Source organism: Petaurus breviceps, unplaced genomic scaffold (genome assembly GCF_028583685.1).
Source record: "Petaurus breviceps papuanus isolate PSGF00001 unplaced genomic scaffold, PetGlider_PUasm1.0 90845, whole genome shotgun sequence".
Classification (NCBI taxonomy): Eukaryota; Metazoa; Chordata; class Mammalia; order Diprotodontia; family Petauridae; genus Petaurus; species Petaurus breviceps.
This window is the reverse complement of record NW_027187359.1, coordinates 24,241,242-24,263,979: the sequence shown is the minus strand read 5'-3', so window position 1 is coordinate 24,263,979 and position 22,738 is coordinate 24,241,242. Positions and strand designations below refer to the sequence as shown.

General features: G+C 37.0%; 1 protein-coding gene and 1 pseudogene across 3 annotated transcripts in view; both read right to left on the bottom strand.

The window, feature by feature from the left end:
• Positions 1-22,738, bottom strand: part of CDH13 (cadherin 13) — a 1,699,366-nt gene that overhangs the window by 560,322 nt on the left and 1,116,306 nt on the right. The window lies entirely within an intron of this gene.
• Positions 9,015-11,388, bottom strand: LOC138148975 (cold shock domain-containing protein E1 pseudogene; annotated as a pseudogene).

The following is a 22,738-nucleotide window of genomic DNA, read 5'->3' as shown; positions in this document are numbered from 1 at the left end:
AGCCTGAGGGTGTGCTTTTTGGTTTTTGGCCTTTGCAAAGATGTACCCATAGCTTTAGCTGTGACTAACAGAGTTGTCAGTGTGCCCTTTTCAAGAAGAGGCATTGCAGTGACTGTACCTTTGTATAACAGATAAAAGTGTGACTATGAAGACCAGAAGGTGAAAGTAACGAGAAGCTAGGCAGTCATGAAGCCTGAGATCATGAGATAGAGTATCAGTCAGCAGGGACCATACAAGGGAAGGGAATATATAATTGTATTGTACCTACTATGTGCCAGACATTGTATGAAGATTTTCCCCAAAATGTTTCATTTGATTCTTACAACAACCCTGCAAAATAGCTCCTATTTTTATTCCAACTTTATGGATGAGGAAACTGAGGCAAATAAAGGTTAAGCAATGTGCCCAGTGTCATACATCTAGTAATTATCTAAGGTCAGATTAAAATTCAGCTCTTTGGGTCTTAAGGCCCAGCACTTTATCCACCGAAACTCCAGCTGCCTCACAAAACAAGACAAGCAGGTAGTAAGATTTAGGGGGTTCTATTTATGAGAGAGGGCAGCGAGGTGGCACAGTGGATAGAGTACCAAATTTGAACTCAGGAAGATGAGTCTTCCTGAGTTCAATACTTTCTAGCTGGGTGACACTGGGTAAGTCACTCAACCCAGTTTGCCTCAGTTTCCTCATCTGTAAAATGAATTGGAGAATAAAATGGCAAACCACTCCAGCATCTTTGCCAAGAAAACCCCAAATGGGCTTATGAAGCATTTGATACAACTGAAACAACTGATGAACAACAACAAATTTATGAAAGAATGAACGCTAAAACCAGCATTGACAACGTTGCCAGAAGGCATTCTTGCCTGCAGTGGCAAGAGCTTTAGTTTCCATTTGTTACACGTCCCCTAGACAAACATGCTCCCTATACCTGTGACCCTTAAAGTCTATTCCATAGCTATGTTCCAGTGAGGGTGAATGTTGAGTAGGTGGTGGATGGTAAAGAGTGAAAATTTTCATTACTATGTTACTGTGCTAATTCACAAAATGCCTTTGCTTCAAACTACTTGTGATAATGCATGACAAGGAAAAGAAAATTCCTCACTGGGGACTGATCTAATAGGGTTGTTTGTGGATGAAGAACCATAGATTACCTTAAACCTGAGATTTTTTTTTTGTTTCTGGTGGCCCCACTGGTGTGGAGTATATAGATTATATAGATATTGATAAAATTTTTAGGCCTGACCATCTGAAGAAAAAAAATCATCGTTTATAATTATTTGCATTTTTTCATTATTAACAGTATTTTTGAGACAAAATGATTTGTTGTGTTGTCTTCGTGATTTTTTTCAACTATTTGTGGTAATCATTCCCCAAAGTATCAATTAATATGAACTGTCTGAGATTCAAACACTTATTTGCATAATAGGTACCCCATTAATGTTTGTGGAAGATGATAATATCTCATTAGTCAAAATATTGGATTTTTTTCAATTGACTACACATGTTTCTTTTCTGAATAAGAAGAGTCTTGCCAAAAAAAGAAAACCCAAAACAACAAAAAATACTCAAATGAAAGTTGCCCAGATATAACTGCATGGTCCAGTCTGTAGCCAGAGGGAAATAACATTCCCATAGGATAAACTTAGGAGGCTGAAAAAGAAAAGGCCCTTTTCCCTCAACTGGCCTGCCAAACCCTCAGTGGGCATGGATACTATCATAAGATCTCTAATCAGGGTAGAATATATTGTCCTGTCTCCCTCTCCCATTCAAGTGAGTGATTCAAAACCATCTAATGAGGGAGGAGGGGGAAGGGAAGGGAATTGTGAATATTCCTGGGCTTCATAGCACCAAAGCTAAGTTTGAAATTGTGACATTATCATTCAGGGCATAGGTTATAGAGAATTGTTAAGAGAAACTGTAGAGTTGAAGTTGTTTTTTTTTAATTTTCCTCCATGACTTTATAAGATTTCACTTTATCTTCATGATACCATACTGTGTGTTTGTATGAATGCATGCATGTGTGTATGTATATTTTTATTTGTATCTGTATATATACATATACATACATATATGTATGTATATATGACTTGTAGACTTGATCATCTGATATCTATTTCTATCTATATATCTCTATTAATCTATATCTATCTACTTATATGTAATAGGGAACATTTCCCCAATGAAGCATGCCCAGAGTTTCCATTTCTACTTCTGGTGTTTTGGGACCTGCTTCAATCCATGTGGTGACCTAGCACTGAAATTCATTTAGCATGATGTAGTAAACCCTGAATGGTCCTGTGGTCTTCTCCTGCTGTGTGGCTGTTTGTAGTAGGGACTAGAGAGTGAAAGAAATTTTATCAATTAAAAGTATAGCTTCTGATTGAGCCTTTTGGCTTTTACTGTCCTCTGTGAAAAATAGTGAGATCTTTCCTAAAATGTGCAAGGGGTTGGGTGATAGATGGGGTTCTTTCACATATCTTGTTGCTGCTCCTGCTCCCCCCCCCCCATATATACACATGGTATATATCTGGTCAGTTAAGCCTTGATACTGGGCTTCTTCCAGCCCTATTCCATTTTATGTTTCCTTTCTTGAGTTGGATATAGTTCTCAAGTTGTATATGTCAGTGCTTGGATATGACCTTTTAAGTTCCTGAGGTTGAAAGGTTGGATTCAATGATCAAAGTGATTGTGGAACAAAGTAGGCTGGTGGAAGGAAAAAAAGACCAAAAATCCTTTTGTTTCAGAGATCACTACCAACAAGAGGATTGGCTAAAATACAGCTGCTTTGTCATCAAATGTACTGGAAGTAGTTTTTTACAATGCAGTGCTGAGGTAAAATTTTAAATGCTTAATTAGCAATCTTGGAGACTGATTTATATTCTGATGAAGTTTAGACATCAGCATTCCAGCAGATTGTAACAGTAGTTATAATGTAAAGTAATGAATTCTATTTTAACTTGTTTTCATCAGATGCACACTTATGAACATCCTGTGGTTACCATTCCTTTTCTGTATAGGAATGAATTACAATCTCCTTCACTGATTTATATTGTATATCGTATTTTTTTTTCTCTTTTTTACTCTCCTTTTTGTAAGAGTCCCTGAATGTGAACCATAAGTAAAATCATTTCTAGGGAGATGGGATAGAGTACCTAATGACCTGAAGATTGTGAGAAACAAAAGGACCCTAACATAGCATTAAAAGCAATATCTCCCAGGACTGAATTTGATCTGACTACATTCCTAGATTTAGAGTAGAATGACTTCCTTAAAGGAAAAGGGTAGGAGTGGCACTCTTAGCTCTTGTGATGGTCCAGCCATATTTTCCCAGTTTTAGATATTTTTAATATATTTTGGTTCTTACCTGATATCTTATATCAGTGTTAACAGCTTTCCTAAGAGAAAACTCCCTTTACTCATGGAGATCAGCAACTGCTCTGTAACTTATGATTTTACAGCATTACCTAGGGTAATAAGATGCTGAATTATTTGCCAACGGTCACACACTGAATATGGAAGAAGTGTTATTTGAACCTAGGGCTTCCAAACAATCACAATTCCTGTCCATATATACATATATTTAAATTAGTACATAAATTAATATATATGCATTCACATATCTACACATATACATTATATGTAATGCATATGTACAATTTGATTTTTTTTTTTTTTGCTTTTTGGAGAGGGGAAGTTAGGGCAATTGGGGTTAAGTGACTTGCCCAAAGTCACACGGATAGTTTTGTGTTAAGTGTTTGAGACCGGATTTGAACTCAGATCCTCCAGACTCTAGGGGCCAGTGCTCTATTTTACTGCACCACCTAGCTGCCCCAAATTTGATTTTTTTTAAGGCTAAGGACAATAAGGTTGCAAATGTAATCTTCAGACATTAAAAAAGAGAGAACAACACTCTATCAAAAGATAAAGATAAAGTAACCTCATGCAGACTCTTTGCATAAAATTTAAAGGGATTTTCAGAGAACAGTTAGTTATTTCAAGATACAGTTACCAGTACAAAATAAACTCCTAAAACTGTATCTATTTTTAATGTTAGAATTTCATTCAAAAATAATACACATCCAAAAATGCACTTTGGAGTTTGAAAATAAAAGTATAGAAATTGTGTTCCCATGAACAAGAATGTCAAAAGATGGTGATAAATTGACTTGAAAATACAGAACAAGTGAACAATACATCATACGAGCTAATCACTAATACAATACAGAGTTTAATGAAACTCTTTCTGTTCCTTTCTTTCTCTGAATTTTGGGGTCCATATTTTTCTCTTCCTCTTGTTTATCTTTCATCCTTAAGTTTATTCATTGCTACTCTTCCTCTTTCATTTTCTTTTTTTTCTGCTCTCTTTTTATTGCTACCTTTTCATTCCCCCACCACCTCTCTTTCTTTCACTCCTGTTCTTTGCTCTCTACAATGACCTGAATTTTATACCTATTTGTTAAATGTCTAATCAATAGTTATAACTATAGAAAACAGAGTTTGGTTTTAGGGAGATTTTCCCTTTCTCTTATGGGAATATGAAGACTAATTCTTACCAAAGCACCCCTGACTTTGCCCCTAGGACTTGGCTTTGTATATGATCTTTTCTCTGATCATACTCTCACTCCCTTCTGCCTTTTATTCCCTTCAGAGGGTAGAGATTTCTTAGCCTACAGTTAAATAATCCAGTTTTAGTGTAGAGGAAATTTGCCCAGTCTCATGTAGATTCTAAGATGTTAAGCATTTTAAAATACAGATTATTAGTAAAATTCATCAAAGTTCTGAGCTCTCAAACCAGTGTCCTCTAGTCCTCAGGCCAGAAATAGGTTTCAGAACATTTTTTATTTCTATGTATTCAAATAGTTAATGCCCCCACCCCCATTCATTCCATTCTCTGATGAAAAGATATACAGAACGATAAATTAAGACTCCCACCCCTTCAAATTTATCAAGAGAAAATTGATTTTGCTGCTAATTAACAAAGAAAAGAAACTATAGGGGAAATAAAAAAAAAGCAGAAGACAGAATTAGAGCACAAAAAAAGATATGTAGAAGGCAAAGAGAATAATTATCATTATAATCCTAGATTAGTAGTTTTTAGAATATATCCATCTTCTGGTGATCATTTAAATCTAATTTCTTCCTAAGAAGACCATATTTCCTCATTGTTATTGTTTTTTAAGAGCTAACAAAATTTATTTTTAAACTTTATTATTTATTTTTAACATTCCTTTATTTTTAAATTTTGAGTTCCAAATTCTCTAGCATTTTCCCATCCCTCCCCCACCCATTGAGAAGGCAAGCAAAGTGGTATCAATTTTACATGTGAAATCATGTAAAACTTAATTACATATTGACCCTATCATGAAAAAGCAGGAAACATAAAGAGAAAAAATTACACTTCAATTAGTACTGAGAATTCATCAGTTTTCTTTCTGGAGGTGGATAGCATTTTTTCACCATTACTCCTTTGCAAGTGTCTTGGATCATTGTATTCATCACAGTACCCCAAGTCTTTCACAATTAAATATCATTACAACATTGTGCTATAACTATGCACAATGATGCCCTAGTTCTCACTTTACTTCGGATGAGTTAATATGTCTTCCTTTTTTTAAACCATCCCCTCTGTCATTTCCCACAGCACAACAATATTCCATCACAATCATATAGTGCAACTTGTTTAGCTAGTTTTCTAGCTAAACAAATTTCTCAATTGAAGAGTATCTCCTCAATTTCCAATTTTTTGGTAGCACAAAAAGAGTTGTATATATATATATATATATACATACATACATACATACATACATACATATATATATATATATATATATTGCTTTTTGGAGAGCAGTTGGGCTTAAGTGACTTGCCCAAGGCTCCAGTGCCTGTGCTCTACTCACTATGCAACCTAGCCACCCCTGTTATAAATATTTTTGTACATGTAGTTCCTTTTCCATTTCCTTTGATCTCTTTGGGGACAGACAGTAGTGGTATAGCTGGGTGAAAGGGTATGCCCAGTTTTATAGCTCTTTGGGCTATAAATTGTTCATTAGAATGGTTGGACTAGCTTACAACTCCACTAGCAGTTTATTAGTATATCTATTTTCCATCATCCTCTACAGCATTTATAATTTCTGATAGGTGTGGAGTGATACATCAGAGTTGTTTTAATTTTCATTTCTCTAATAAAGTGATTTTGAGCATTTTTTCACATGACTATAGGTAGCTTTGATTTCTTTTGAAAACTGCTTGTTCATGTTCTTTAACAATTTATCAGCTGAGGAAGGACTCATTTTATAAATTTGACTCCATTCTCTATGTATCTGAGAAATGGGGATTGTATTAGAGAAATTTGTCCTTAAATTTTTTATGTTACTTTATTGCCTATGGTGACTTTTAAGGGGAAAAAAAGCACTTTCCCTAATTATCTCTTTTAATTGGGTCTGTTTTTGCTTTTGCTTCATCTGAAATCATGATTGCTACCTCTACCTTTTCAATTTCAGCTGAAGTGTAATAGATTCTGCTTTAGCCCTTTTAACTTTGTGTATGTCTTTCTGTTCTATGTATGTCTCTTGTAAATGGTTTCTGATCCATTCTCCTATCTTCTTCCATTTTATAAGGGTGAGCCCATCCCATTCATATTCAGTTATGACTAAATAACCATGTATTTCCCTCTATCCTATTTTCTTCTATTTATACATATTTTTCTTTATCCTATCCCTCCTCAAAAGTCTGCTTTGCTTCTGATTACTGCCATTGTTAATCCACCCTCCCTTTTATCATCTCCCCATCCATATCTCTTATTCCCTTCCCCTCCTATTTCTCCATTGGATATGATAGATTTCTATACTCAATTGAATATATACATATACATACATATGTGTGTGTATGTAATATATATTCCCTCTTTGAACCAATTCCAATGAGAGTTAAGTTCAAGTTTTACCTGCCACCATCTCCATTTCCCGCTCCACTATAAAAGTTCTTCCTTACATGTCTCTTTCATGTGAGAAAATTTTTGCCATTCTACCTCTCCTTTCCCTCTTCCCCCTCCCCGTGAGCCCCTTTTTCTTATTCTTTCATTAAAAAATTAGATCATTTCAACATAATTGATTCACACCATGCCTTCTATCTTTATAGATTCCTTCTAACTCCCCAACTAATGATAAGGTTCTTAAGTGTTATCTGTATCATACTCCCATATTGGAATTTAAACAGTTTAACTGTCTTTAGTCCGTGAGGATTACACTTTCAAGTTTACTTTTCTATGATTCTACACTCTGTATTATGTTTAAATGTCATTGTATTATTCAACTCTTGTCTTTTCATCAGGAATACTTGAAAAATTTCTATTCACTAAATATCCATTTTCCCTTGAAAAAATTATATTCAATTTTGCTGGCTAAATTATTGTTGGTTGCAATCCTAGCTCCTTCACCTTCCAGAATATCATATTCCAAGCCCTTCACTCCTTAAGATTGAAGCTGCTAAATTTTGTGTGATCCTTACTATGACTCTATAATATTGGAATTGTTTCTTTCTGCTTGCTTGCAATATTTTCTCCTTCATCTGGGAGTCCAGGAATATAGCTATAATATATTTTGGGGTCTCTTCTAATGGGTGATTGCTGGACTCTTTTAATACTTATTTTGCTTTCTGGCCCTAAAATATTAGGGATATTTTCCTTGATGATTTCTTTTTGTTTTCTGTCTCAAAATCAGTAAAACTTTATTCTTGAGCCATTAACAGAAAATTGGAGAAAACAAAAAGTGTTTCATGTTTACAAAGATAAACATGGTCTTGTCTCTCAGAGCAGATCATAACTTCAAAAAGCAAGGAGGGAAAGAGAGTGGGTATGTGGTGGACCCCCTCCACAACACTCACAATTCCAATCACCTCTGGGCCTCTCCTGCTTCCCTGGGCAAAAGATCACTGGGGAGTAGGGCACAGACCTGGGTTAGAGACTCTGGGTACCAACTAGCTCCTTGGGTGCCAGACCCACCAGGCCAGGCTGTTGGTCTCTTACAAGGCCCTGGGCCCAAGGCAGTTGCTTATAAAGAAAAAGGATTCATTTCAGGCACATTTTTAAAACTTTTTTTTTCAAGCAATTGGGGTTAAGTAACTTGCTCAAGGTTACACAGCCAGTTATTTTTTGTGTGGGTGACAAGTATCTGAGGCCGGAACTGATCCTGGGTCTCCCGATGCTGGGGTCAGCGCTCTTACTCACTGCGCCACCTGGCCATCCCAAAAACTTTTTTTTTTTAATCAGTAGAAGAAACTGGGATCTAGAAGCTGCAGTTTCCTAAGCAGCAAATTTGTGCATCATCCTTTTGTTTTTTAAATATGTATAAATTATCACACATTGATGGCACACCTCATCTAAATGAAATTATGCACCATACATACTAATCGTAGTATAAAGTTTAAAAAAATGTTAGATATACTCTGGAAAATACTTCTCACTGAAATCTAGCCATTTTGCTAAGTGGACTGTGACAAGATCATAGATGAAATATTTAAAAAATTAGCATTTTAACATTTGGCCATCAACTTAAGGAAATGGTTTGAATGCTTACACAACTGTTTATTAAAAAAATAGGTAATATAGTCTACCCTCATATGGTCCTCAGAGTTAATGCATAATGAATAGGAAATGACAGAAAAAGAATGCAACAGAGAGCTAAGGCAGAACACCTTGACAGAATTAATGAAGGTCGAGTATACACTAAATATCAAGTGCAGAATTTTATAAGGTTGACCAGATAACTGTCTATACTTTTTCACTTACATGGGCAAAGTAGCTTTGCATTTAAAAGTTGCACCAAATAAAGCTTCTAAAATTGATAGTATAAGGTGCCAACTTTAGTTCTCCAGGCTACAACTGTGCATAATTTTAAAATGGTTTCCTTAAATTTATTTATTTATTTTAAACATAACAGGAGGAAGGTGTTTTAACTGGTATAAAAATAAGTATTCCAGATTTTGGGAGGGATAAAAAGGGAGATATTCAGAACCCTTCACCAGAACATCACTACCATCCTGCTCCCAACCTCGATAAAGTGATATGTTTTGTAGATGGGGGTAGTCAATGACACCAGCTTGACAGGTCTCTATGCACCAAATCCCATTGACTTATCTGGTTCCTTTGGTTGCTGAAGAACCACTGGTGGGGGGGTGGAGAACACTGGCATTGTCTAAAGTGATACTCTTCAAGTGATTGACCTCGCTGTCAGGACATGGAGCTGCAACAGCCTTGGGCTCTTCACAGACATGCCAGATGTTTGCAGACAGTGTATTTGCCAGTATGCTGATTGAGAATCACTGAGAATTCTCCCTCATCTCCAGCCCGTAGATCAATGCCATCCTGAACTTCTTTCACATGGATAAAAGGGTTTCTTACACTCTCCCACTTCATAGTTAGTGAAGACAAACTTATCCTTCACATACTCCATGGTGTAGCACAGGTGTGTGATATTGTAGGCTATTGTTTCTGCATTCTGATCCAGGACAAACAACTGGAATTTGAAACATTACCCCTCCTGAAGCAATTCCCTTTGTTAGCCATTCTGACAATGACCGATGGAATGACTTCACCTTTCATGTCCCCTTCTCCATGGTCTCAGTCCTGCCTTGGTATTTAGTCTGGGTTGAATCCATAGTCCTCAGGAGGCAGATGCCTTGACCCAAGTAGAGGGGTGGATCAACTTCTTCAAGTCATGCCATTAACTGAGTATGTTTTGTTTATCTTTTGTGCACTTTGTTGCCTTTGTCTTTTGACAAGCTATATTTGGCCATGCCCTCCCAGTTCCAGGCCATTGACATCACCAGAGAACTCACCATAATGGAAAAAAAAAAAGATTTCCTTGCCATGATTAGCTGTTTCAATAAATCCAAAATTATTCTTCAGGCTTGCCATATAACACAAGAGCCTCTTGGCATTGGAGTTACAATCTAAAAGTTGGTCACAAGTTGTTTGTTGATCAATCCTCTTTCCTTCACTTACACTAAATTCAACCTTACCTTCTATCTGAGGAGGAGGGGAACCTTCCAGGTTCTTGGCTTCATATGCAATGGTCAGTTTCACCCTCATAGTCATACATAATAATTCCATTCTCAGCCTCCTTTTCTTTGTTTTTATTTTAACTAGTGGTTTTGGGATTGGCAAAAGTAGCTTCTTTCGCCACAGTGCCAACAAAGCAATGATCTGAAAGGGTATGGAATGAAATCATGCCTTTGAGAAGCTTTTTTAATCTGAATAACATGATCAGGAACCCAGTAAACTCTACTTCTTCCTAAATATGGAGGTGGTTCACATCTAGAATTTCACTGAAGTGTAAGGCTATGTGGGTATCATGATCTACACACTTGGTGAAAACAAAACCATCTCTCATAGCAGCAATCATACCCATTTCTCTGGTTTCATTAGTGCATTGAAATGGCATTGTGAGAACTTCTATGTTGGTTGCTTATTCTAATTTGTCACTTCTGTTTGTCAAAATATTAAACCTAACACAGTAAACTTCCAACAGAGTCACCTTGGATAGTACATCTTTGTCTATAAAGGAAGTTCTTGCAGAATCACAAAATCTACTTTGATGCATCAAGGTAATGGATCATTCTGGGTTTTATTAGATACTTTTTGAATAACTTTTGTTATAGTTCCGTGAAAATGTTCAATACGGATATCTTCAAAAGTAACTGCTCCTCGAGGCAGTATTCTGACATCTGTTGCAACTTCTTTACCATTTCTTTCTTTTATCGTGTATTCCATGTCATCTCCAGGTTGTAAGGTTTCTAGGCCACCTTTAAATTCACTATAATGAAAGAATATCTCCTTTACAACATCACCCCTTTCAATAAAGCCAAATGCTTCCTTCATGGCACAAACTACTCCCTGACAGTGAGCTTGCATCTTTTTCAACGGCATAATATTATGAGCATTTGCAGCACCAGTATGTTTATTCATGTCAATTATAAAATTTATTCTTATCTCTGGTTTCCAGCTGAGCATTCCCTACCACATATTCAGGGGTGTAAGTCAGATAAAACACTTCTTGTCCATGATTTCGTTCTTTGGCTTGGATTTCTGGCTTAATCTTCACCAGTTTAATAGCAATAGGTTTTCCAGTCCTCCGGTCAGATGATACTTCAAATTCAACATCATCTACTACTTTTAACTCCTGCAGTTTGCCACTGAACAGTGGAAGAAAAGTGTGGTTTGAAGTTCTAAGCACAGAATAAATCAAGAGGTCAGCAGTTTTTCAACGACCCCAGTTTCATGCAGTGCTGCTGAAGTATCATCGGGGTATCCAATGTGTCCATTGTTGTGAAGGTTTGGATCAAAGCTCATCTCACAATGATAATTAAATATTGCATTTTCAATAGTAATTGATGATTCTTCATTTTCAGCATACTTTCAAAGGCTGAAAATTTCTAGTTTATTTTTTAAAAGGGAGAGGGTAGGAGGAAATGATGTACTAGAAATTCAACTGCTGCTTCAGTGGGCATTCAATCTCACAGTACAGCACTGAAGACAGCAAAGACTACTAGCAATATTGAGAAGTGTGCTTGTGAAGTGTCGAGTAGGCACATGCTTCTTGTTTCAGATCAAGTGTTGTGTCTTCAGCTTAAGTTTACTCTTCTTTGATCTTGTTGGTTCTTACAAACGAGGTATGTCCCTTGCTTGATCTGAACTTGAAGCAGCACTTTCAAGTAGTAAGTCTGTTCTGTTACACTTCATACCCAACAGCTCAGTGCCCCCTCTCCAGAGCCACCATAAGTAGTACACTCTGCTACATAAGAATAAATCTCTTTGATAATTTCTTGGAAAAAAAAATGATGTCTAGGCTTTTATTTTTATCATGACTTTCAGGTGGTCCAATAAATATTAAATTATTTCTTCTTAATGTGCTTTCCAAGTCAGTTGCTTTTCAGATGAAATATTTCACATTTTCTTTCCTTTTTTTTCATTCTTTTGACTTTGCTTTATTATTCCTTGAAGTCTCATGGAGTCATTAGCTTCCCATTCCCCAATGCTAATTTTTAAGGAAGTATTTTCTTCAGTGAGCTTTTGTACATCTTTTTTGTGCCCATTTGGCCAATTCTACTTTTTAAGGTGATATTTTCTTCAAGTTTTTTTCTTGTAACTGTTTTTTATTTACCAAGCTATTAATTCTTTTTTATGGTTTCCTAGCATTGTTCTCATTTCTTTTCCCATTTTTCCTCTACTACTCTTATCTCTTCTTTAGCTCTTTCAGAAATTCTTGTTGCATTATGTCAAATTAGCATTTCTTTGAGGCTTTGTTTATAAATGTTCTTACAATGTTGTCTTCTTTTAAGTATATGTCTTGGTCTTTCCTGCCACCTTAATAACTTTTAAAGGTCAAGTTCTTTTTGTTGTTGTTTGTTCCTTTTCTCAACCAATTTTGTGACTGAAAAATATGTTAAAGTTGGGTTCTACTCACTTGGGGATGGTAAACACTGTGCCAAACTTCAAGCTTTTTGTGCTGCTGTTTTCAGAGCTAGTTCTGGAGTGAGGTCTGCAAGTTTTCAGTGCTTCCAAGGTGGTATGGTCTGGTGAAAGGTGTGGTCACTGCTCTCCTGGTCTATTCTCTAATGTATATACCCTATTTCCCTGCAAACACAAATGTTGAAACTCCTTTTGTTCCTAGAGAAAAGCCACAAAGGAACCACAAGCTCTAGTGCTCCTCTCTGCCTTGGAACTGAAACCAGGGCCTCTGATACCTTGCAAACAACTATAGGCACCCCTTTCGATTCTGGAACTGTGACCTAGAACTCTGTATGGGCATTAGAGTTGCCAATCAGCCCCAGTTGCACAAAGTGCCAAAAGATTCCCCTATAATCTGTTCCTAAACAGTCATCAGACCCCCTTTATCATTTCCTATGGGCTGAGAGCTCCTGAAACTGCTAATGTTGTGGGCTGTTCTAGCCACCTCCACAGTTCACCACTGATGCTACTACTACACTCTGAGCTGACTCCCACCCTGGTTTTACAGACCTCTTCTACTGAGCTTCTAAATTGTCTTAGACTGGAAAATGTTTCACTTTGACCTGTTGTTGACTCTGTCACTCCAAAATGTGTTTTTGAGCCATTATTCTATAGTTGTTTGGAGGGGAAAGTTGAGAGAATTCAGTTGGGTCGTTGCTTATTATTCAGCTCTCTTGGCTCTGCCCCCCAAGACCATATCTCTTAATATCCTTCCTACATATGAATGTTTGTATCATATACTCTGGCACTCAGGACCAGGATCAGAAGTTACCATATACTTGTTTTACATTGTCACTCATAGATTCTCCTGCCAACATCAGTCAGAAATTACTTTTCCTCCTTTAAAGTTTACTCCATCCTGTTGTGATCCTTGCCATCATTTATTTATTTCCCAAACATTTTTTTATTCTTCTTCATTTAATAACATACCTGGCTTTTGTTCTTCACTCCACCATCTACCTCCTTCAAATACCCTGAACACATAACTCCTTAACTTCATCATCCATGACCTCTGAGACAAATCCACCTCAACCATACCTTGAACTCCAGTCTCATATTCCCCAGCTGATCTTAAATTGTTCTGTATGCCAGAAATGCTGATTCTTCTAGGTATCTAACCAGGAAAGAATATGAAGAGATGCATCTTCTATATTTTAAATAATATGCCACAAATTGACTAATGGGATTAATTTAGTTGCTATTCTGTCAGTTTTTGGTGTCAAAAGGTCACTGAGAGGATGAAGAAGGAAGGGAATGTATACCAAATGTTAAGTTCCAGGACACCTCAACACCTACCTACATATCAAGTTGTAACCTGTAAAGATTCTAAATTTTGCAAAATAAGCTTCAAATCAATATATTGTATTAAGAGGGAGCCCTCTTCAGGTATTAAAAAAAAAACTCATTTGTGGTCTAGGGATGGATGAGTGACACTGTGACAATTTTCTCATCATTCTTAAAATTCAGAATTGTGACCCATGAAGCGAAATGTTCACCCAATTTCCACTGATTCCTCTCTGTTTGATAGCTATGTGAGCATGGGCAATAAGCCAACAGACAGAAACTATTCACCTATCTGAATGGAGCAGCTGTTGTCAAACACCGAGCATGACTGGTCATCAGCACCATCCAAATAAGAGCCAAGGACCTGGACTTGGAGTCAGAGGGTCTGTGTTTAGAATTTGGCTCTTTGCCCTCTCTGTGACCTTGGGTGGAATATTTAGTTCCCCTTGTCCTCAGTTTCTCCATCTTTATAGATTTAGATATAGATGAGGAATTTAGATTCATCTCTGTGATCCCTTTCAACTCAAAATCCTATTATCTCACAATATTTCAGAGAAGTGTGAGGGATAGAAAAGAAATTTATGAGGAGAAAAGAGGCAGAGGAAAGCCTGGAACATAAACTTAGAGACCATTAGACCTGGGTCATTTTCCCCCCTTATCAATTGGATATCAAAGTATCAAGTAAGAAGTGTTTCAATAAAATTTTAAATTTTATTGCTGCAATTTTAAAAATAAATTTCCATTAATTAATAAGTATTTATTAATTACCTACTATGGGCTACTAGGTGGTACTGTGGATAGAGCACTAGACCTGGAGTCAGGGAAGATCTGAGTTCAAATCCAACCTCAGATGTGTACTAGATGTGTGACCCTGGACAAGTCACTTAACCTTGTTTGCCTCAGTTTCTTCATCTGTAAAATGAGCTATAGAAGAAATTGGCACACCATTCCAGTCTCTTTGCCAAGAAAACAACAAATGGGATGATTGAGACATGACTTAAAAAAAAACTGAACAACAATGGGCTAGGTACTGGGGATTCAAATATAAAGAATGAACTGATCTCCACTCTCAAAGAGCTTACATTCTAATGAAGGAGATGCCATATATAAAGAAGTTTAAATAGATTGAACATATAGAGAATAAAAACAAATTATTACAAAGTACTTATGTGAGGAGGAGGATGCTAAAAGTTGTAGGGAGTAGGAAAAGATTTATTTAGAAGGTGATCCTTGAGCTATTTTAAAGAAAAATAAGTATTCTTTCAGGCAGAAGTAAAGAAGGTATCAAATTCAGGCATAGCGGAGGGGGATGGGAGTGGCACAGTGGCTAATGTAAAAGCAGATAATAGATGGAATATTTGTTATTTGAGGGATGATGAAAGCCAATTAGGCTGGGTCTTGGAGTAAGGAACAATGAGACAAAACAGAGATTGGGGAAAGACTGTGAAAGTCCTCATAGACTAAACCAAGAACATTATATTATTCCTAGAAGCAATAAGAAGTCACTGGAGTTTATTGAGTAGGGTAATGACACAGTGAGAGCTGTGATGAAGGAAAATAACATTGTCCTCAATGTGGAGGGAGGGCAGGAATGGGGAGAGACTTAAGACAAGGAAAACAATTAAAGGCTGTTGCAATAATTTTGATGAGAGGTGGCGAGGATTTGAATTAAACTGAGGGCTGTATAATTAGAGGAATTGGATGTAAGGTATGATATGGAGAGAGAAATATCAAGATTTGACAACTAATTGGATATGTGGGCTGAGGGAGATCATGTGGTCAAGGGTAATACCAAGGTTATAAACCTGATATACTAGATAAATGTTTATGCATTTGACAGAAATAGGATAGTCTGGATAAGGAAAGAATTTAGGAGAAAGATGAGAGTTCTATTTTCAACATGTTGAGTTGGAGATAATTTTGGATCATTCAGTTTAAAACACCCAATAGGCAATTGATGGTTTAGAAAGAAAGCTCATGAGAGACTAGTGTTCAATATGATCTGTAAATCAAATATATAGAGATAAACTCGTGTAATCTGATGAAGTTATTGAGAGACTGTGTAGAGAAAGAATAGTGAAGGGTCCAAGACAGAGTCTTGGGGAACACTTCCAGTCTTTTTCAGATTCTCATGCTTTTTACTCCATCTACCTGTTAACATGGACCAAAGCAAACCATCTACATTTCCCAGAATGACTCTCACCTCCCTAATGCTAGCCTCTGTAATTTGTTTCTTGACATAAAGGAAACCAGAGTAGAGAGATATTGATTTTTCTATAACAAGCTTCCTCTGTTTCCGGGGCGGGGGGAGGGGGAGGGAAGGAATATTTGGTTCTAGAGAAGGAAATAAATGTAAATAGGGAACCACAAAAATGTAGAATTCTATACAGTTAACGATTTCCTTTTGTGACACAGAATCAATCTTGCGACAAAGTGTACCTTCTGACCCTAACTCACCTTGCTGTGATTGGACATTACCCAGGGGAGAGCTGAAAAATCAATCCATTTCTCACCAAAGTGTCACAGTGAATAAGACCATGGCTAAAGTCAAGATATTAAGCTCTCTCATGGGGATGGTATTAGAGGGTTCCATTTGGGGTCTGACAAGGAAATACTACCTAGGAAGGCTAAGCTTGTCTAAATCTGGCTGTGAATCCCCACTTTATTGCTCTTAAGTGATGAAAATGGATAAAACATTTGACAGTAGGAATGATTCTTAATCCACTAGCTGACAGCTAGACCGCATCTAAATGCCAAAGTTCAACGAAGACATCTGAGAAATATAAAAGTGTAATCACAAAACTTAATACCAACTTGTACAGGATGATGCAAAAAAAGAGAAAATACCATGGGAAAAGCATCCCTGGAAATAAAATTCCAAGTGCCTTGTTGCCATTTAAACCCTGTTAACAGCTCCCCATTGCCTATATAACAAAGTTTATACTCTGTAACTTGACATTCAAGGTCCCCCACAATCTGGCCGCTACCTACTTCTTCAACTTTATCTCCCATTTCTCCTCTAATTGAACCCTGTGTTCTATTCATATGGGTCTGTTAATAAATTATGAGACTTGGATGAAGGGTTAGAAGTCAGAGTTCATCTAAACCAACCTACTTAATGAGGAAACTGAGGCTGAGAAGAGAAGTGACTTGCCATGTCCTCACTCCATCTGCAAAACGATGAGGCTGTTTGCCAAACTGCCCTATGCCTTGGGTGATCTCTCCTCTGTCACATACTGTCTATACCGTTTACATAGGGAAATAAGTAGTAATGATGCTTTAGGCCCAAGTCCTCTGACTCAAAACCAAACCCTCTTTATACTGAAGTCACATTTTGTTCCCTATGAATTGTTTTCCAATCACCCTGTGTGTGTATTCCCATACCTTCACTTTTGTTCATACACTCTTCCCTCCCTTTGTCTCTAGTGATTTAAATATTTTTTTGAACCCAATTCATGATTGTATTTATATGGGAAGTTCCTGTTGAAGAAGTCCCTCTATCTATTCAGATTGTCATCTGTTCTGCAATTTACAATGCTAAGAGAGTTTGCTGAAATAAAGTTCAGTGAATCACACATGGTCACAATCAGAATATGTCAGAAGTAGGACTTGTACCCAACACTTCTGGATGTAAGACATGTTTTTTTTTTTTAAAGCAATCAGGGTTAAGTAACTTGCTCAAGGTTACATGGCCAGTTATTTCTGGGTGTGGTCCTGAGTATCTGAGCCCGGATTTGATCCCCAGGTCATCCCGACACTGGGGCTGGTGCTCTTACTCGATGAGCCACCTGGTTGCCCCTGTAAGACATGTTTTTGATCCACCATATTGCATGGCTTTTCTAAATGATAGCTGCCTTTTAAAGACCCATATCAAGTTCCTTCTTCAAAACTTCTGAGCCTACTCCAGTCTATGAGGATTTACCTCTTCTCTGCAGGACAATAGTGTTACAAGATTTCTAGTCTCTACCAGGTTGTTAAACACTGATTTTAACATTGCTTTTATATTACAGCTAGGTCCAGATTAGTGCGATAATGAACTTCCTGAAATCATTGCATTATTCACATTTGCACTGTATATTTCCACAGGACTGGAACCAATTACCATATTTTACATAATTATAATTTTGAATAGTACAAATACAAATACATGAGATCACTTCAGGGGATTCATTATTTGTACTAATTGGGACCTAGTTGTATTCTATTATTTTCAAGCTGAATTACCAATACCAATCTCACTCTCTCCCAACAAAAACAAGAGGTTACTTTCCAAATTGCAGAGCTGCCCCACAACATTGGCAATTTCTCCTTCCCTATGACTTAAGTACTTTCATTCAGTACTTGGTTTTCACCATAACCTTTCATTACAAATGTTCATGTCCTGTATGAATATGTGTGTTTTATTCATGTGTGTATATGAACAGTCATATAAGCAGGAGGGGAGGAGAAAAGGTCCAAGAGTTTTGAAAGTTCCTATCATATGAAATACAAAAAAAAAAATGTTCCCCAACCAGTGGCTGATATTCTGCTCTTCTGAGTTCACTTTCTAAGTCAATCATGAGTAAATCAACATCAGGTGAGACTGGAGACATGGGTTCAAATTCTGTCTCTTCCTAACGAGCTCTACAACTTTGGATGTATCACTTCCCTCCCTGTTCTGGGTTTCCTCTTCTATGAAATACAGGGGCTAGACTAGAACAGAATAAACCCATTTCAAAAACAATTATTAAGTATCAAATATAGGCATGTGTAAGGCACTATGTTAATGGTTTCTAAAGTCTCTTGCTGCTCTAATGTTATGTAATGAGGGAATACATTGTTTACATAAGGTAATATTTGGCTCTTATGTGGATGGTTTAATTCATTAAAAAAATTGACGAGGAAAAGGAAACTTGTGGGAGAAGGCACATAAATTTTTTTTTCCTTTTTTTGGAGGGGGGAAGGCAGGGCAATTGTGGTTGACTTGCCCAAGGTCCCACAGCTAGTAAGTGTTAAGTGTCTGAGGTTGGATTTGAACTCAGGTTTTTCTGACTCCAGGGCTGGTGCTCTATTCACTGCGCCACCTAGCCACCCCAGAGAAGGCACATAGAAAAGCACCTTAAGATAGTTCATTGGATATGAAAGAAAACAGTCCTTAAATAAATATTCTAAGAGGACTTGTTTGAAAGTAGCTCAAAGGAAAGAGAAAAGGCTGATATCAAAATAGCTGTATTGCATTAGTTCTCAGCAGATAATTTGAAAATAACTCTTAAGGATTTTTTAATTTATTACTGGGGAACTATGAATTGAATAAGTGTTTTTGGGATTATAGGATTATTGAATAATAATAATTTATTTTGGAAGAATGTGGGTATGTTATTTCTTATCATAAGGCAAAGATAAGAGTCGCTGGAAACAGCTTTAAAACATGAGTCAGTAAGGTCTAGAAAGCAGAAGATGAAGAGAGAATATCAATAATAGCTAGCACTTATATAGCCCTGTAAGGTTTGCAAAATGTTTTATACATCTTATTTCATTCCTCACAGAAACCTTTTAAAACAAGTACTATTATTACCCTGATTTTACAAATGAGGAAATTGAGGTCCAGAAAAGATGAAATTACTTCCCTAGGATAACTTACTAATAAAGCACCTGATGCAGGATTTGAACTCAGGTCATCTTGATACCAAGTCCACTGTACCACCTTGAAGGCAACAGAAAAAGAGAAAGCAAAAGAAGTCAAATATGTCAGAGGCCCAGAAGTCAGGATAGGAGGAGGGAAGGAGAAAGCAATGTAAGAGAAGAGCATCCTCAGATCTGAGTGCTAAAAAAAAGAACTTAGGGTTAGTACAACCCTCCTGCAGAGCTGAATGAATGTAGGAAACACATTTTGCTACTAGAAGCAGATTGGAGAAAAGCTTACAGTGCTGTAAGTTATTTGGAAGAAAGGTAGATTCTCCTCTATGGGTGAAAAAGTAGAAGGCCTTTTCTGCCTTTCTCTGTAGCAACATGTGTATCTTAAAAGCTGACCAGTCACATAGGATCTACACCTGTCCTGGGAGTTGATTTGATTGAAAGAAAGCTCTGATACTGAAAGCTGATTGGAAGAAAGCAGAATCCTTTGTGGTAAAAAGATCTAACTGCATTTGCTGGTCTTTCTCTTTAGCATCTTTCAGAGTTTGACCTGTGTTGTCCTCTACTGCTCTACCTGGCTACAGAGGAAGAGATGGCTCCTAACTTGGAGGTTAAGATGTGCATGGCTCTGTAGATTCCATGTCCTAAGGAAAAAGCTTTCTACTGAGAGAAATGCTATTTAACTAGAAGACCTTATCCTGATTTCACGACGTAAGACTTGCAGAGAAACATCTTTGTCCAAGAGAGTGGAAACACTAAGAACAGCGGACAAACTGAACAAATATAGTAGGGTGCAGACTTTTCCCTAACATGACCAAAGACATCAAGGTCTGCAGTCCAGTCATGCATTGCCCGAGACACATGGATTTCCCTAAGCATATGCCTTACTTCTACTTTTCTATAATTATTCTGCACTTCTTTACTTCATAGGGTAGGAACTTTCAAAATTCCCAAGGGCTCTTCTCTTCTCCTTCCTGTTATACAGCTGCTCATGTACACATATAAATAGACTTTCAGTTTGCGCCTATTTTTACTGCCACAAATACTGTGAATGGGTGTGTATGTATATGTGAGTGAGTGTGTATGTGTGAGTAGGCTAATAGGTTGAGTTATAATTTTATTATTCCTTTTTTATTTAAAAATTAATGATATGCTTCTTATTTTTGCCTTATTGTTTAATAAGTGTTTACAAATCATGTTTTCATTGTGTGTAAATGGGGAGCATGTTGATGGGAGTTCAGTACCTACAGTGATAAGAAGAGAGAGTATAACGTTTCCCATACTAGAAATACCTTTAGTATTCTGAGGGTGACTTGAAATAGCATAGTCACCTGTAGCCAGCCCTTTCCTCCCTTACGGTGGGGGAAGCCCAGGTATGGCCCTACAAGTGAAATTTGAAGTGAATGAGCTAACCTGGAGGGAGAATGTAAGTGCAATATCCATGCCACACCAATACTCCATTAAAAAAAATCATTGATCTATTTTGTTTTTGCATTGCCTATCAACATGCTGAAAAAGTCTGACAGTATATGCTGTATACTACTATCGTAGCCTCCAATTTTATTAAAGAATGTAAGGAGTACCTTCTCATGCTTGCTTGTTATAATTTCATAGTACTAGGTTTTATCTGTTTAGATTTTTTTTCATTTACATTATTAAAGTCATTGTATATGTTATTTTCCTGGTTCTACTTACTTCACTTTTCATCTATTCATGCAAGTCTTGCCATGCTTTTTCTGTAGTCATAATATATATCATTTCTCATAGGACATAATATTCCTTTAAAATCATGTGCCAAAGTGGTATAACTATTGTCTGATGGATTTTCAATTGTTTCTATTTTTTATTATTTTTTATCGCACAGAGTATTGTCATCAGTTATGTGTTATATATGTGGTTTTCTTCCTTCCTTTCTTTTTTCTTCCTTCCTTCCTCCCTTCCTTTCTCTTTCTTTCTTTCTTTCTTCCTTTCTTCCTTCCTTCCTTCCTTCCTTCCTTCCTTCCTTCCTTCCTTCCTTCCTTCCTTTCTTTCTTTCTTTCTTTCTTTCTTTCTTTCTTTCTTTCTTTCTTTCTTTCTTTCTCTCTCTGTCTCTGTCTCTGTCTCTCTCTCTCTGTCTCTCTCTCTCTCTCTCTCTCTCTCTCTCTCTCTCTCTCTCTCTCTCTCTAATCACTGTCCTCCTTAAGGTTTATGCCTCTAGGTTAGATGGAATGGACATTTTTGTCATTTTCTTAACATAATTCCAAATTGCCTTCTGAAATGGTTGGACAAATTCAATTGTTCCTCAATGCATTGGTGAAGACAATGTATTTTAACAAAGACAAAGCTGTTTAGCACTGATTGACTGAGACCAGGCAATAGGAGGCTGTTAACTGATTTCCTAAGAAGAACAAGAAAACTTCCTTTGAATCATGTAATATTCCAACCTGAGCCCACTATGTAGCGATTCAGATGTTATATTCATTTACAGATTCAAGTAAAGGATATTATTCTGTCTAAGCTATTGGGAGAATGTGTAAATGAGTAAGATCCAAATTAGGTTTCTTTAGTTAATATGTAAAGAGTTCCTATAGAGCTTCCAAAACTGACTCCTCTTAGTCTGTGTTTGCTGCAGTCAGAGAGGGGTGATATGATATGACAGGTTTCTGCCTCTAGATTTTGATGACATTTTAGAATTGCAGTCAGAGAGCACCAAGTGATGCTCCAGCTTCCTATTGCATGAAGGGTAATAAAAAAGTGTCTAAAGGATGGATCATACAATTTGCAGGGCACAACTGATGTAAAGGACAGAGGAGAAGGAAGGTAGAGAAGAAGAAAAGGGAAAGGAAGGGGAGGAGAAGAAAGAAAAGAAAAAAAGAAAGGAAGAGAGGAGGGGAAAATAAAATATGATGAATGAAGGGGGGATAAAAAGAAGAATAAGGAGAAGGAAAAGAAAAGGGAGAGAAAAAAAGAAAAGAAAAAAGAGATGGAGGGGAGATAAATGGAAAAGGGGAGGAGGAAGGGTAAGAGTGAAAGAGAGAAGAGGGAAAGGAGGAGAAAGGAAAGATATGTAAAATAGTGAGAGAAATAGGAAAAAGGAACACTATTCCTGTGGGGCAAATGTCAAGTCATTTTTGGTTGAGGTAAAATTCTTAACAGGGATTCAGTGACTGCATATCCTTCCCCTTGTCTCTTTGAATTGGATCTTTCACTCAGCCTGTACCCACAATGGCTTGTCACTTTTTTCCCCTGTGGAGTGAGTGACTCTGTAACCCTGGTGGTTGGCTATATTCCTACTACTGTAACTCCTGAGTTCCTAGACATATGTTTCCTATTTAACAAATCAACCATCTGACCCCA